At 39.9% G+C, this 15,658-nt stretch overlaps 1 protein-coding gene across 9 annotated transcripts in view; it reads right to left on the bottom strand.

Moving 5' to 3' along the window:
- Window positions 1-15,658, bottom strand: part of LOC132399867 (band 4.1-like protein 1) — a 290,816-nt gene that overhangs the window by 196,573 nt on the left and 78,585 nt on the right. Inside the window, exon 2 of one of the 9 annotated variants that reach the window (XM_059980721.1) lies at window positions 10,468-10,556. The exons of 7 other annotated variants lie outside the window; for them this stretch is intronic. The gene's annotated coding sequence lies outside the window, so the exon portion shown is untranslated. Of the gene's footprint in view, window positions 1-3,182; window positions 3,291-10,467; window positions 10,557-15,658 lie in introns of those variants that run through there. One more of the 9 variants, XM_059980722.1, reaches the window with a different exon arrangement.

Genomic DNA, 15,658 nt, shown 5'->3' with positions numbered 1-15,658 from the left:
AAACAACTCCACTACTGACATAACATACAAAGAAATTAACTGAGGAAGCAACTGAAAATAGCTGAGCTAATATCACTGTGCAGATGAACTCCTGCAGTCGAAGGCCAAAGGACATTTATCATCAAAGTACATTTACCACACCATGTACAACCCTGAGATTTGTTTTCTTGCAGGCATACTCAGTAAATCCAAGAACCATAACAGAATAAGTGGAAGACCACACCCAACAGAGCAAAAAACCAGTGTGCAAAAGACAATAAACTGTGCAAGTACAAAATAAAAATTAAATTAGAAGTAAGTAAACAAACAAGCATTAAATATGGAGAAAATGAGATAAAGAGACCTTCAATGTGAGACCATAGGTTGCAAGAACAGTTCAGTGATGGGGCAAATGGGGTTGAGTGAAACACACTGGTTCAGGAGCCTGATGGTTGAGATGTAATAACTGCTCCTGAACCCGGTGGTGTGAGTCCTGAGGTTCATGTACCTTCTTCCTGATGACAGCAGCAAGAAGAGAGGACGTCTTGAGTGGTGGGGGTTCCTGATGATAATACTGCTTTCCTGCTATAAACGTAGATGTGCTCAATGCAAGGGCTGGTTTCACCAGTAGGGTTTTTCCATACAAGGACACTGGAGCTTTCATACCAGGCAGTGATACAGCCAGCCAATATACTCTCTCTCCTCCACACATCTACAGATGTTTGTCTAAGTTTAAAGTGTCATGCCAAATCTAGATCTGGAATGACTGACCTTGAACAACCATTTACTTTTGTCAGAATCAGAATTATTATCACTGACGTACATCATGAAATTTGCTGCTTTGTGGCAACAGTACAGTGCAATTAATTAAACGTACTACAAATTATATTAACTATTGTTCGTAACAACATTAATAAGTCATACAAGAAGAGAGCGAAAACAAAATATGAGCAACACAAGCAATTCTGCAGATGCTGGAAATCCAGAGTAACAGATATTAAATGCCAGATGAAATCAGCAGCTCAGGCAGCATCTTTAGAGAGGAATAAAGTGTTGACATTTCAGGCCAAGAACCTTCTTCAGGACTCTGTTACCGATCTGGTCAAAAATCTGATGGTGTAAGAGAAGAAGCTGTTCCTGCAATGCTGAGTGTGTGTCTTCAGAGTCCTGGACCTCCTCTTTGATGGTAGCAATGATAAGAGTGCATCTCCTGGATGGTGAGGATCCTTAATGATTGTTGCTTGAGGAACTATCATTAAGGATTGAAGTACTAATGACAGTACTTGAGGGACCAGCTTCTGAAGATGTCCCTGATGGCACTGAGGCTTGTGCCTTTGCTGGAGCTGGGTCATGTGCAAATAAATGGCTCCAACCTTTGGAGGCTTTTCCTTCAAGTACATTCCTTGCTTCCATGTCCAAGCTTCTTCTCAAAATTATTGCCTTGCTTTATTACTTTCAATTTTGTTTAAGTCATCCTGTGAAACAACACCTTGGTGCTCCTACCCTGTTAGACAGAAACTATGTAAACACAAGCTGTTGATGTATTTGAATATGTCACATTACCTCAATGAGGAAAGAGCTCCCAAAAAAAAAGGAATTCTGGTTCAAAGGAAAACATACTTAAGAAAAATCCAAATAAAGCTGATGATGACAATGTGGGACAGCACACAAGATGCTGGAGGACCTCAGCAGAACAATTCTTGAAGCATTTCGTGACTGTTGCTCTGGATCTGCAGAATCTCCTGTGTTTATGATGATGTGGGTATGGAGTGAAATGGAGTTTGTTACCCATTCGTCAGCAGATTTCATACATCATTGCTGGGCTTTGAGCACTATAATGTTAACAAAGTACTATTACCGAGGAAACAAAACAATAGTTACAATGCCTATAAACAGCACCTATCTCCCAAAATATTGCAAAGTATCAGGCTAAAATACGAAGTACATTTATCCATCAACATTGAAGTTCAGTGCACAGCTGAAGTTTCTGCGCCAATTTCCAAACTGCAAATTTGAATGTGCTCTCATCTGCAATAATAACATTCATCCTGTTAAGAGAACTTCAACTTTTCTGGTCACAACCCCCCATCCCCACCAGAAGAAAATCAGAGCATACTACTCCTTGGTAGCACTGTAGTTAGCACAATGCTTTACAGTACCAGTAATCAAGGTTCAACTCTTGCCACTGTTTGTAAGGAGTTTGTATGTTCTCCGCATGACCACCCAAGTTTCCTCCAGGTGCTTTGGTTTCCCCCCACAGTCCAAAGATGCACCAGTTGGTAGCTTAATTGGTCATTGTAAATTGTTCCTTATTAGGCTAGGGTTAAATCAGGAGTTGCTGAGCAGTGTGGCACTAAAGGCTGGAAGGGCGTAGTCCATGCTCTATCTCAATAAATTTGATTTCTGGTAATAATCTGCATCACTAACTAAACATTTTTACCGTTTAGAAAAGGTCTCAGAGAAAAATGTCTCATCACTCACCAGTGAAAAGAGTATTTTCTGAACAATTGCATTAAAAGCTTTCAGATAGTCAAATGAAATGGTAGTTAAGTGACTTCTCCAGGTCTTGATAGAAGAGACGTATCCTACACAAGAACTGAGATAGCAGACAGGTCCCTGAATTTCTGTTAGTTTCAGATGGTTACTGCAATACAATAATTATCTTACATATGTCACGATGAGCCACTTTCATTGGAAGCATCTACTGAAACTTCAAATGCAGAAGTGACTGGGAGGGGCAATAGTGAACCAACCAGTTGAGCAGCTACGAGTATTCTGTCCAGGCGATGAACTGTATTATAAATAAAATGGTACCATGACAGAGTACGGAAAATGAATCACTACTTAGAAATATGAAACTTTCTACACCTGGAAACTAGCTTGCAATATTAAGAACTATGTATGCTATTAGTAAAACACTATACTACGAACATAACAAATTGATCTAAATATGGTCACAAGGGAGAAGGTGAAGTGGGAATGCAAAACTAAATAACTGGTTTACATACACTCAGATAAACCATATTCTGCAGCATTAAAAAAATTAAACCATTAACAAGCAGTTATTAGTTCTACCACACTTTGTCTTTTGAAAAAAATAGGTATCTCCTCAAAAAGAGTAGAACTGCCATTAAGCAGCAGATTATGGTAAACGCTTTAACAGTGATCTGCTGGGTGCCAAGATCCGATGGAGAATGACTCACCTTCTGATCCCCTATAACGGAATACACATGCTGTCAGCACAGAGAAAAAGGAGCCGAAATTTCAACCAATGTTCAAGCCCCCAAAGCAGACATTCGAAGCCAGCTGCCATCATCTGCTTTAGAGAATAAAAGGCCAATTGAGCAATTTTGCACCGAGGCAGCCTGTGGAATATTAATTCATGTGTAAAGTCACGTCATTAACTTATTCGTATGACATTGTCAAGGTGAAAGATTAAATGGGTTCTTTGCCTCTTGGAAACAATCCCATGGCATATCCTATAAAAATACTGAGTTATTGTTCAAGGTGCTCATTCATATTTTCTGCCCCATCAGTAGCATCAAATCGTGAGGGAAAAAAATTGTACCTTTTATAGATTTTTCAAGTCTTTTCTTCTGTGAAATATTATGACAAGTACTTGTGAATTTGAAAGCAACCACACACAATCTCTTAAAAAAAAGGCATTTACAATTACTCTGTTCCCAAGGTGTAATGTAGCAACTGTGGTTGCTGTGTAGGTTAGAAATAGCAGTCCTTGTTAGTTTCTGTTCAATGAGGTAGACAGTATTTAACCAATATGAACTGAACAATGGCACTGCTAATGCAATAGTGACTGCCACTAATTTAGAACCTCGGTGTGTCTTGCCAACTAGTCTATTTAAATCCGTACGTTACTCAGCCTAACTCACAGGTTTACTGATAAATATTGTACGGTCAGTTAGTCATGGGTTTGTACATATCAGTCTCAACCACAAGCAGCTTTGCCTATTTTGGATCAGCTGCTTTGCAGAGTTTAGTGCTACATTTATCAGAGGAGGGGCATTATGAGAAGAGAAAGAGAAACCATTTTTTTGAAAAGGCATACTTCACCTTGTCCTCATTTAAGGAGCTGAGGCAGTTAAATTGGAAAAGGTTCCATTAGGCTTTTAAAGAAAGTGTTTTGCTATGATAGATATTCTGAATTACATGGCCTGCAAACAGGCCCTTTAACCAAGTTATTCTGATGATCACACTCATTTACACTAATCTCCTTTCCTATTTATTTAGAAATGCAGCACAGGTACTGGCCCTTCCAGATCAACAAGCCCAAGCCACCCAATTACACTTATGTGATCAATAGGCCTACTTTGGAATGAAGGAAACCCAAGTAGTCACGGGCAAAACATACAAACTCCTTACAAATGGCAGCAGAATTGAACCTAGGTCGCTGTAATAGTGTTACACTATTGTGCCACCTCCTCTTCTTCATCTCATATCTCATATGCACATTAAGCCATCACCAGCCTGCACCCCATATCAGAATACTAGGAGCAACATATAGTGGCCGATTAACCTATCAATCTGCAAATGTTTGAGATATTGGAAGAAACCAGGCACGAGGGCCATTCGTGTGGTCAAAGAATAAATACAGTAGCTCAGCACAGATGCTCAGGGTTGAGCCTCAGTCACTGGAGCTGAGATAATGGTTCAATAGCATTATTACCGAAAAGAGGAGAAATGCAAAGCAAAGAAGGTGTGATCTTACTATCAGAGCTGGAATACTTGGGAATTAAACCAGAAAGCACACAGTGAACAAATGAAATCTAGAACTCATTCTGAAGGTTCAATGGTTCATTTATTATCAAAGTATACAACTCGGAAATTCTTCTCCAGATAGTCATGAAAGCAAGATAAAGGAAGGCAGCACGACCATCAACCTCCAAATCCCTCCTCCCCACACAAACAAAAACTGAGAAAGATTGGGGGGGAAAACAGAGAATATAAAAAAGACCATAAGACTGAAATAAATGCACAGTCTAAGTCCACATGCAGAAAACCTGGGCAACATTCTCCCTCTCCGTAGTAGAGTGATCTCACCAGCGACAAAAAGGTAGCCTCCCGTCTCCAACAGCAAAGCGATTCCCCAACGACAAAAAAGGCAGACAGCCATCATTTCAATCTTGCTTGATGTTTTAATCAGCGAATAATAGAAGCTTTGATTGGTGAAATGGAGTTGAACATTGGCTTGCACCCTTCTCACCACGAGGTTCCCACATGCAGCCTCTGCTCCCCGGAATCCCCTCGGAGACTGCCGTGCTCTGAAACAGCATAATGATCTCCAAATGGCTAATCACCGTCTCTAAACAGTTCCAGAATCTATCTAGAAGATGTCAACCAAAGTAGGCAACATCGTGACCACCAACACTCTCATTGCCAAGAGAACCAAACTGTTTTGGGTGAAACTGTAGATTTTTGACAGGCAAGGCTACCAGTCATGATACTGTTGTGAAAGTGATAGAACACAATTGAGGAGCTGAAAGACTTGCACCCACTTCTACATTCAGTTTCTGCACACATCATACATGTACCGATGAAGGGGCAGTCATGATTAACTACATATCTCTGGTTCTATTCAGCTGAAGAACGAGTATTTGCAAGTTACTTCTCAGTGATACATATCCTTGCATGTTTGTTTGCCAGTAATAACAACTAAATAAATTCAACATTGGTTCCAATTCCTGCTGCAATTATGAAGTAGAATTTAACTTTCACTCCAGTTTTTCCCTCCTTTGAGATTCTCTGCACTGTTAACCACCTGATTGATTCCTAAATTCAGCCAAAATAAGCCAAATATCTGAATGCTCAATTTCCTCTCAACAGCTGTCATCAACTCCATGTAAAACTCCTGAGTTTTAACTTTCTCCAACGGTGCACTTAAACTGCACTAAAGCAGCCATCCATAGACACGAATCTTACAACCAACTGGCCTCCACAGTGAATTATTTCTAAACACTTCTACACTTGGCTAACGGAATACCCATTTTAAAAGCATCATCCAGAGAACACCCACCAACTTCAAATATCATCTGAAAAGCAGTTCACTGGAGCATGTTACTACCATTGGTCAGGAGGTACAGGAGCCTTACATCCCATACTACCAGGTTGAGGAACAGTTCAACCATTAGACTCATTAGTCAACATAGACAACTTCACTTACCTCAAAGCTGAACTGACTCCACAACTCCTTCTCAAGCATTCTACAACTCAGTATTTTTTTTGTATTATTTACATGATTTGTCTTCTTTTGCACACTGGTTGTTTGTCAGACTTTATGCATAGTTTTTCTTAAATTCTATTGTACTTCCTTATTTGCCTGTGAATGCCCACATGAAAATTAATCTCAAGGAAATATGTAGTGATATAGATATACACTTCGCTAACAAATGTACTTTAAACACTGATGAAATTCTGTATTCCCTCTCAAAGAGAGAATGCAATGAAAAGAAAGCAAAGTTGCCTTGTCGTGGGAGTTAGGTCAAGCCTGATGCAATTGTTGCAGAGATGCCAGACCCCTCCAAGAAGTAGTGTGCTTCAATTCTGGATATAGCATCTTTTCCCCCAATACAGCCCAAGTATCTCCGACTAAAAGTCATTTCCTATCAAGACTTTGTACACCTATTCTCAAAAAATAACCAATCCAGCAAGGAATTTATGGGAAACAGCGCCAATATAGATTTCCATAATAAAAACGTAAATGAAAACTTAATATGAGAACCCACAGATAGTGGAAATATGGAGCAACACACTAAATGCTGGAAGAACTCAGCAGGTCAGGCAGTATCTATGGAGAAGAATACGCAGTTGACAATTTGGGCTGAGATCCTTAATCAGGCCTGCATTTGGAGAATGCTCGATCTTCTCCCATGCAAATGATGCTTGGGCAGAATTGGATTCACAGAAATTATGTTAAAATTACATGTGCCTTTGTTCTAAATTAGAGAAATACATCTACCAGTTATACCTGAATTCTAACCCTAGCACTCGAGAGCTGAAAAGTAGAAATAACTTTTTTGGACATCTGATCAGAAGAACCCATGTACACCATAGACTCCATTCAGTAATCCATACGCACAAGTTGGCAAGCAGTGCTCTGCAAGTGGGGCTTTATGAATTAGAAGTCTAATACAATTTCTTTGATGATGAAAGAGCCAACATCCACTCCAGTCAATGTCACCTCTTTCCTGCAGTCAAAATAAAACTAAGCTCAAAGCTTTACAAGTTTTACCATGGCAGATCACACCACCTTCCCTCAGGTGGTTCAAGGTCCAAGATGGCTAATGATGCAAGAGTGGAAACTGCACACTTTTCCATAGAAGCAACCTGCACAAACCTAATGATGACCTCGATATCGCAATACTATGACCACTTTGTACTATTGTACATTTTGTTTTTTGTTCTAATTACATTCTTCCTTTATAATTCATAATGTATGCTTCACTTGTTGTGTCTCTAACGCTATGTTCCTACTTCAAGTTTTTCCCATTGCATCTGTGCATACATCTACTTGTGCGTATGACAAACTTGACTTTGATCAGCGTTTCCAAATCATAGCCTCTTGGTTCTCAGTGTTGTCCAGAGTGCTCCTTCTGCACTTTGACTGGAAACACCCAGTAGGGATGTTTCATTTCAGGCTATGGGTTCTGAGGTAGCCAATGAGGCCAATTTGAGATATATACTATGGTATGGGAGGCATTGTCATTAGTTTGGGATGCAGTGCACTCCATCCATCATTAATGTTAGGTTTCAATGCAACACCAACACATAGACTCAGTTTTTCATCATTCTTAATACTCTTCCTCAAATTTGAGTGATAATGGGTCAAAGGTTCCCAAGAATTAAAAGAAACATACTTGGTTAGATAGCATGACCTTTGGCAAATGATCGTGAAGCAGGTACTCAAGAAGTTAGATTCATCAATGAATCTATTTCTCTCCTCCCAGTGAACGTGAATTCTGGAAGTTAGTAACATCGAGTTTCCATCCAAAAATCTAAAATTAAGTAACTCATCAGTGACAAGGCATTTCACAAATCTATGCTATAAAATTCTATTTTAAAACCTCAAAAGGAAGACAATTAGACCCCAAATGCAAAATAATTTAAGTACACAATCTTTCAGTGTCACTGATTCGGCACACTCATTCAGTAATCTAAGGCTTATCTGGTAAAATCAAATGAGGATTACTATTTGATATGGCTGGAAATCAAATGTTATGCTGAACTGAAGTATCAAAGCAGACAGAATTGGCAAGTGGGCTTGCTTCTGTGTTCTTGTCTTCTACAGTAAACCTGATGGGAGGTTGACTCAGTTTTCATCTGATTTATCATGGAGAACCTCACAGAAGATTTGAGGATTCTAAGTAGCTCAAAGCCCCTTTTATTAAACATCAACCAGTAAATGACCAGTGCTGGCACAAAATTATTTAGTTTACTGGTAGGAATTTGATATTGAGATGGGCTGCTTGAAGGATACATTTCAAAGTATTTGGGTTTTCTGGTGGATTAACTCTGAATTTACTGCATCAAATAGTTCGCATTAATGGCAGTGTGAATCATTAGTATTTTACAACAATGAATTCAGAGCCAACAGATCTGCACTGTCTCAATGGATTTTGGTGCAAAAGATAGTCTTTTTGGCTGATTACCATCTTTGAGGATGTGCACACTTAAATAATAAAACAACGTGGTCACATGGAATTTTAGTCAAATTGTTATCCTGCAATAGCTAATGAAGGGGAGGAAAGAAACCAAACAGCACAGCATGAAGTTGGCATTGAAACTTCAGAGAGATATCACTCAGCTCGCTGTGTGCAGCCTTGCAGCCATTCCCACAAATAACCTACCCAAAAACTAACAGGCCATCTATTTCTGTCTGGTGACTACAATAGCTGAGGCATATGCTCAACAAGCTACTCTCTGATGGATCCATCAAAGATTCAATAACCCATGCTGTCAAAGATGGGGTCAGGAGATGAGGAGCAGGGAACCAGCAAAATAAAAGAACAGTCTTGTATTATTTTTAAACAGGGTGACCAATCACAGTTCATGACCAGCAGCTTTCATAGAAGCACCTCAAATTTGGCTGCCAAACTGAAGTGCTTTAGAGTTTTAAAAATTTCATTGGAAGCTACACCAGGCATAACTGGTAGATATATACTGGGGTAGCACTGGGAACAGGATGAGCACAGAACTCACAATAAAGAGTATACTAACTTTTTTTATTTACAAGAATAGATTTTATATTCTGTCTGCTCTAATGAGACTTCTATTTTAATGATATTTATCATAAAATATAATTGCATCTCTTACATGTGTACAACACTCACACTTGCAATTATTTTTCTATGGTACAACCAAATTCCACAATAGCAATATTACAAACCACTAAACATTTTATTATAGCTTGAAGCATTCCATTCTGGATAATTGAAGTTAGGAATGATACAATCTCTAATACAGGAATGTCTCACCATGCAAGCAGATGATTTCACATAGCCACCATTTTTCTGAAATACTGAATCCACTAAATTCTAATCACGTGCTCTTCGGACACAGGCAACCATTCAACCAGCTGAATTTGAGCAGGTGCATGGCATTAGTGTATTATTGTCACATGCACCATAACAGAGTGAAAAGCTTTTCTTGCATAATGCTTATACGTATCAAATTATTACGCAGTGTATTGAGCTAAAATAAGGCAAGACACAATTACAATGCAGAATAAAGTGTCAAAATTATTGAAAAGTGCAGTGCAAATAAACAGTGCAACATTATGTGGAAGATTATGAGGCCAAGAATCCATTTTATCATACAAGAGGTTTATTCAGGAGTTTGATAACAGCAGGGTAGACATTGTCCTTGAGCCTGTTGGTACATGCTTTCAGGCTTTTTTATCTTCTACCAGATGGAAGAGGGGAGAAGAAAGATTATATAGGACAGGTGGGGTCTTTGATTATACTGGCTGCTTTACAGTGGCAATGAGAAGTGTGGGCAGAATAATCATTCACTGATCAGAGGAAACTACCATCCTTTCAAAAATGGGCATTCAGACAAATAATCTGACAATGTAAAGACAGTGCTGAGGTTGAAAGAGAAGGCAAGTTAGCATATACACGTTCAGTATACATGTAGAAATTGGATTAAACAACCAAGAAAGGATTGAGGCATGCAATAAGCCTTGAGGTGTGTGAAGATTTTTAAACAAAACTGCAGGCAATGCTTGGGCTTAGACTGGTTCAGTGAAAATGACACCAAGTGAAATTTGCTCAGCTTGATGGAGGAAAGGAACTTGTTAGGGAGGATGTTAGACACAACTTTCATAAATACTGCAGATGCGCAAAAGGTACAACAAACTGCCTTTACCAAAACAAGTCACAATAATGTCATAAATATCAAGCATTTCATAGTGATGGTGGGGGCAGAACTCGAGAGCCGTAGGGAAGGCAGGCAGATATTTGAGAGGAAACTCACCCAACGATAATGACAAAAGGAAGCTGGTGTTAATTCACAGGAATTATTGTGCCAGGTTTGATTTCAGAATGATAAGGGTAATCTCAGGTCTGTTGGAAGGAGAAAACTGTTAATCAACTAATCAAGATTACAGTTTAATAGAAGCAAGTTTGAGGAAGCAGACTGTGCCTTTATGCAATCTCACTGGCTCTCAACTCGACCTTGGATCACCTGGACAACTGTAATACCTCCATCAGGCTGGCTGTTTATCGATTACAACTCAGCACTCAACATCATCATACCCCAACTACTAATCAACAAGCTCCAAAACCGGGGTCCCTGTACCTCCCTCTGCAAGGTGAAGGTGCAGGACCCTGAAGACAGCCGCTCAGTGTTTCAGGAACAGCTTCTTCCCCTCTGCTATCCGATTTCTGTATGGACACCGAATCCATGAACACTGCCTCATTATCTTTTCCTTATTTTTGTTCTCTATTTGCACCACATACTTTTATTATATATTGTACATATTTTCTTATTGTAATTTATAATTTTTACTATGCATTGCAATGTACTGCTGCAGAACAACAAATTTCATGACATACGCCAGTGATATTAAACCTGATTTTGAAAAACACAGTAAAAACTAAAAACACAATATAAAAGTAATCCCATAAAACACATTGTACAAGTACCTGTTATATACAGAAACTGAAAACACACAGAATGCATGGAAGGTGTTTTTTGTTAAACTGTGCTAAAGGAAGCCACATGACAAGTAATGTGAAAGATAGCAGCAGTATACAACTGGTTATTGCTCGAACTTTTGTTGTTGGACGAATGTGCATACTAAATATACTCCTCTTACTCTTCAGGTGCAGCCTCTGAACGCAGTACACTGTAACAAAGATCCTCAGAAGGCTGCAGTATTTCCTTATAAAGCAAGGAGGAAACAAATATTCAACAACAATAAATAGACTTTCCAATACTGAGTTTTACTGAATATCATTTGAAACACCTCAAGCACCTTCACAATGTTTGTCAACCGACTCTGAGTTACTGTTGTGTCAGGAGCATTCATTCACGCTAATTCAATCACTGGCAACCACACAGAAAGAAAGCAAGACCTCAGCGATCACATCTACACTAAGTGCTGGCATCTTCAGGGTGGGTTCAAGGTCATTTCATGAAAAAAAAACTTCCAGAGGAAATCCTCCAAACAGTGCAAAGGCACCTTTTAAAATTTGAATAGCAAATCACATGTGATGAATAATGTTGGCAGGCTACACCTGCTACTGTGACTAATGACACCGATCAGTTGAATTGTGCAATAATTTTTTTATGAGTCACAAATCTGCATTTTCTCATTCCGGCTTGATTTCAATCCCTACCCTTCTCTTCCCTCAAAAACACTAATGTACAGGAAATATCTGGCCAAACCAGAAACCAAAATATCCCCAAGGAAAGCACGATTGCTGAATGTGCTGGTACGCCACATGTTGCATCAAAACAAGAATTTACATCCTTTCCCGGGTAGCATGGCTGATAGAGCCACTGTGTCATTGTTCTGGAGACCTGGCTTACTCCTGACCTCAGGTGCTGTCTGTGTGGAGTCCGCACATTCTCTCTGTGACTGTGTGGGTTTTCTCCAGTTTCCTCCTACATCTCAAAAGGAATGCAAGCTGACAGGTCAGTTGGTCACTGTAAGTTGCCCCTTCCCTTAATGTGCTAGAATTTGGTAAAGGGGCTAAGGAGAATTAAAATGGAATTAGTGCAGATGAGTGTTCGATGGTTGTTGTAGTGCCAGTGGACTGATGGGTTCCATTTCCACACTGACTTGAAAACAGACAATGTGAAGCGACTCATGAGCAATTTGTAAACCAACTTCTAAACAGAGTGCATTCATTGGGTCTCACTTTCACTACCAGATTCTCTTTCCCAAAATCAAAGATCAGCTGGATGTAACCTATCCTTATCCAAGTTACATCTCAGATTTGGACTACTCACTGTTGAGAAGACTTTAAAACGTCTGATCTCCCTAAAATTCGCTGACATGAAGCAAAACATTCTTCCTAGTTTCAACAGGAAAATATGAAACAGTGATGAGTTTGTTACAGGTGGAAAAAAATTGGAGATATTGATCAAATCTGCATGGAGTTTAATAAACAAAATGACATCATTGAAACATCCACGGCTGAATGAGGTTAGGAAACCACGCAGGATATTTACAGTGATGCAGTTCCTTTCCTGCCCCACTCACCCCGCTTAGGTTGAGAAGTCTAGAATTAGGAGGTAATGCCTCACCCAGTTAAATGAAGAGCAGCAGGATTTTTCCTCTCCCTGGGGGTTGTACATCTTTGGAATTCTCAGTCCCAACAAGTAGGGTACATTGAAAACTGGTGAATATCGATTGGGAAAGTAAAGCAGTCTCAAAAGCAGGTTTAAGCTCAGAGATCCGAGGGCAGCACTAGCAATGCTCTGATCAGAACCATCACACTACACCATTAAAGTTACTGAGCATAAAGTCCAAAACTTAATCATTGATTCAATCTGCTGGACTTCAAATGTAACCCAATTACCGCAGAAACCCAGTCTTGCCCAGAGTGCTTTTGGAAAACAAGGGTGAGAGAGGCAGAAAATCTCTTGAATCAGAGACTCCATTTATTTCCATGAGGATTGTAATGGTAAAAACAAATGAGTCAAAATGTGAAGCAAATTGCTTTGAAGTCTAAATAGATTCAACTTCAGCAATCATTGACTACTAATGTGTTTTTAAAACTGAAACTGAGCACATACTTTAACAATCATCATTGGTAATTTGATATTTTTAAGCCTGCGTCAAAAAAAACAATATATTTTTTTCAAACAGTTGTTAAAGACCTTTCCCCAGCTTTGCAGACTGATGGGGGCATTTCAGAGCTCAGGAAATGGAGTAAGAGAGGGCACTTGAACACTCTGATCCCACACAGTAAAATGCTGGTAAATCAGAGAGCAGCAGCAATTTAACGTTAGGGACAGGAAGGGGTGATATGCAAAGAAAAAGATAGATTATTACTCTGCCAAAAATGAGCCAGTCCATGAAGATTACAAATTGGTTGGAGTCTGAAATTTAATCCAAGACAATGTTGTTTGAAAAGTAATAAATTAAAAACTAAAGAAGATCAGACATAAATTAGTTTAAATAGTTTACATACATAGAAGTTAACAATTAGATTCAGTGGTTTGACATGATTTTAAGGAAGCAAGCAACAAGCAATTATTAGTTTGTTCTTGGAGATTAATGAAACAAATTAGTCAATAAAACAAAGATATCTTTTAATAGTGGAAGAATTAAGATTGACTAGGTGACTAGCTATAGCTGAAATACCATCTATAAATTGGTGATGATACAACCATTGTTGGTAGAATCTCAGATGGAAACGAGAGAGCATACAGGAGCAAGATATGCCAACTAGTGGAGGAGTATCGCAGCAACAACCTTGCACTCAACGTCAGAAGATGTAAGAGCTGATTGTGAACTTCAGGAAGTGTAAGATGAAGGAACACATACCAATCCTCATAGAGGGATCAGATGTGGAGAGAGTGAGCAGCTTCAAGTTCCTGGTTGTCAAGATCTCCGAGGATCAAGAGATCCCAACATCCCTGGCCCCAACATGGGAGGCACGGCAGGAGACTGCTGAGCCTCTGGTGATGATATTTGCAACATCAATGGGGACAGGAGAGGTTCCGGAGGATTGGAGGATTGTGGATGTTGTTCCCTTATTCAAGAAAGGGAGTAGAGATGGCCTAGGAAATTATAGACTAGTGAGTCTAATTTCAGTGGTTGGTAAGTTGATGGAGAAGATCCTGAGAGGCAGGATTTATGGACATTTGGAGAGGCATAATATCATTAGGAATAGTCAGCATGGCTTTGTCGTACCTTACAAGCCTGATTGAATTGTTTGAGGATGTGACTAAACACTTTGATGAAGCTAGAGCAGTAGATGTAGTGGATATAGATTTCAGCAAGGCATTTGATAAGGTACCCCATGCAAGCCTTATAGAGCAAGTAAGGAGGCATGGGATCCAAGGGGACATTGCTCTGTGGATCCAGAACTGGTTTGCCCACAGAACGGAAAGAGTGACTGTAGATGGGTCATATTCTGCATGGAGGTTGATGACCAGTGGTGTGCCTCAGGGATCTGTTCTGGGACCCTTACTGTTCGTGATTTTTATAAATGACCTGGATGAGGAAGTGGATGGATGGGTTAGTAAGTTTGCTGATGACACAAAGGTTTGGGGTGTTGTGGATAGTGTGGAGGGCTGTCAGACATTACAGCGGGACATTGATAGGATGCAAAACTGGGCTGAGAAGTGGCAGATGGAGTTCAACCCAGGTAAGTGTGAGGTGGTTCATTTTGGTAGGTCAAAAATGAGGACAGAATATAGTATTAATGGTAAGCCTCTTGGCAGTGTGGACGATCAGAGGGATCTTGGGGATCGAGTCCATGGGACGCTCAAAGCAGCTGTTCAGGTTGACTCTGTGGTAAAGAAGGCATACAGTGTATTGGCCTTCATCAATCGTGGAATTGAATTTAGGAGCTGAGAGGTAATGTTGCAACTATATAGGACCCTGGTCAGACCCCACTTGGCGTACTGTGCTCAATTCTGGTCACCTCACTACAGGAAGGATGCAGAAACCATAGAAAGGGTGCAGAGGAGATTTAAAAGGATGTTGCCTGGATTGAGGAGCATGCCTTATGAGAATAGGTTGAGTGAACTCGGCCTTTTCTCCTTGTAGCGACGGAGGATGAGAGGTGACCTGATAGAGGTGTATCAGATGATAAGAGGCTCTGATCCTGTGGATAGTCAGGAACTTTTTCCCAGGGCTGAAATGGCTGCCACAAGAGGACACAGGCTTAAGGTGATTGGGAGTATGTACAGAGGAGATCTCCGGGGTAAGTTTTTTTTTTATGCAGAGAGTGGTGAGTGCGTGGAATGGGGTGCTGGCAACAGTGGCGGAGGGGATACAATAGGGTCTTTTAAGAGACTTTTGGATAGGTGCATGTAGCTTAGAAAAATAGAGGGCTACGGGTATCCCTAGGTAATTTCTAATACAAGGACATGTTTGGTACAGCTTCAAGGGCCGAAGGGACTGTAGTGTGTTGCAGTTTTTCTATGTTCTAACATATTGATGCAGTTATAAAAAAGGCAAGACAGTGACTATACTTCAATA

The sequence above is a fragment of the Hypanus sabinus genome, chromosome 9, assembly GCF_030144855.1.
Source record: "Hypanus sabinus isolate sHypSab1 chromosome 9, sHypSab1.hap1, whole genome shotgun sequence".
In the NCBI taxonomy this organism is placed as follows: Eukaryota; Metazoa; Chordata; class Chondrichthyes; order Myliobatiformes; family Dasyatidae; genus Hypanus; species Hypanus sabinus.
This window is presented reverse-complemented; position numbering and strand designations above follow the sequence as displayed.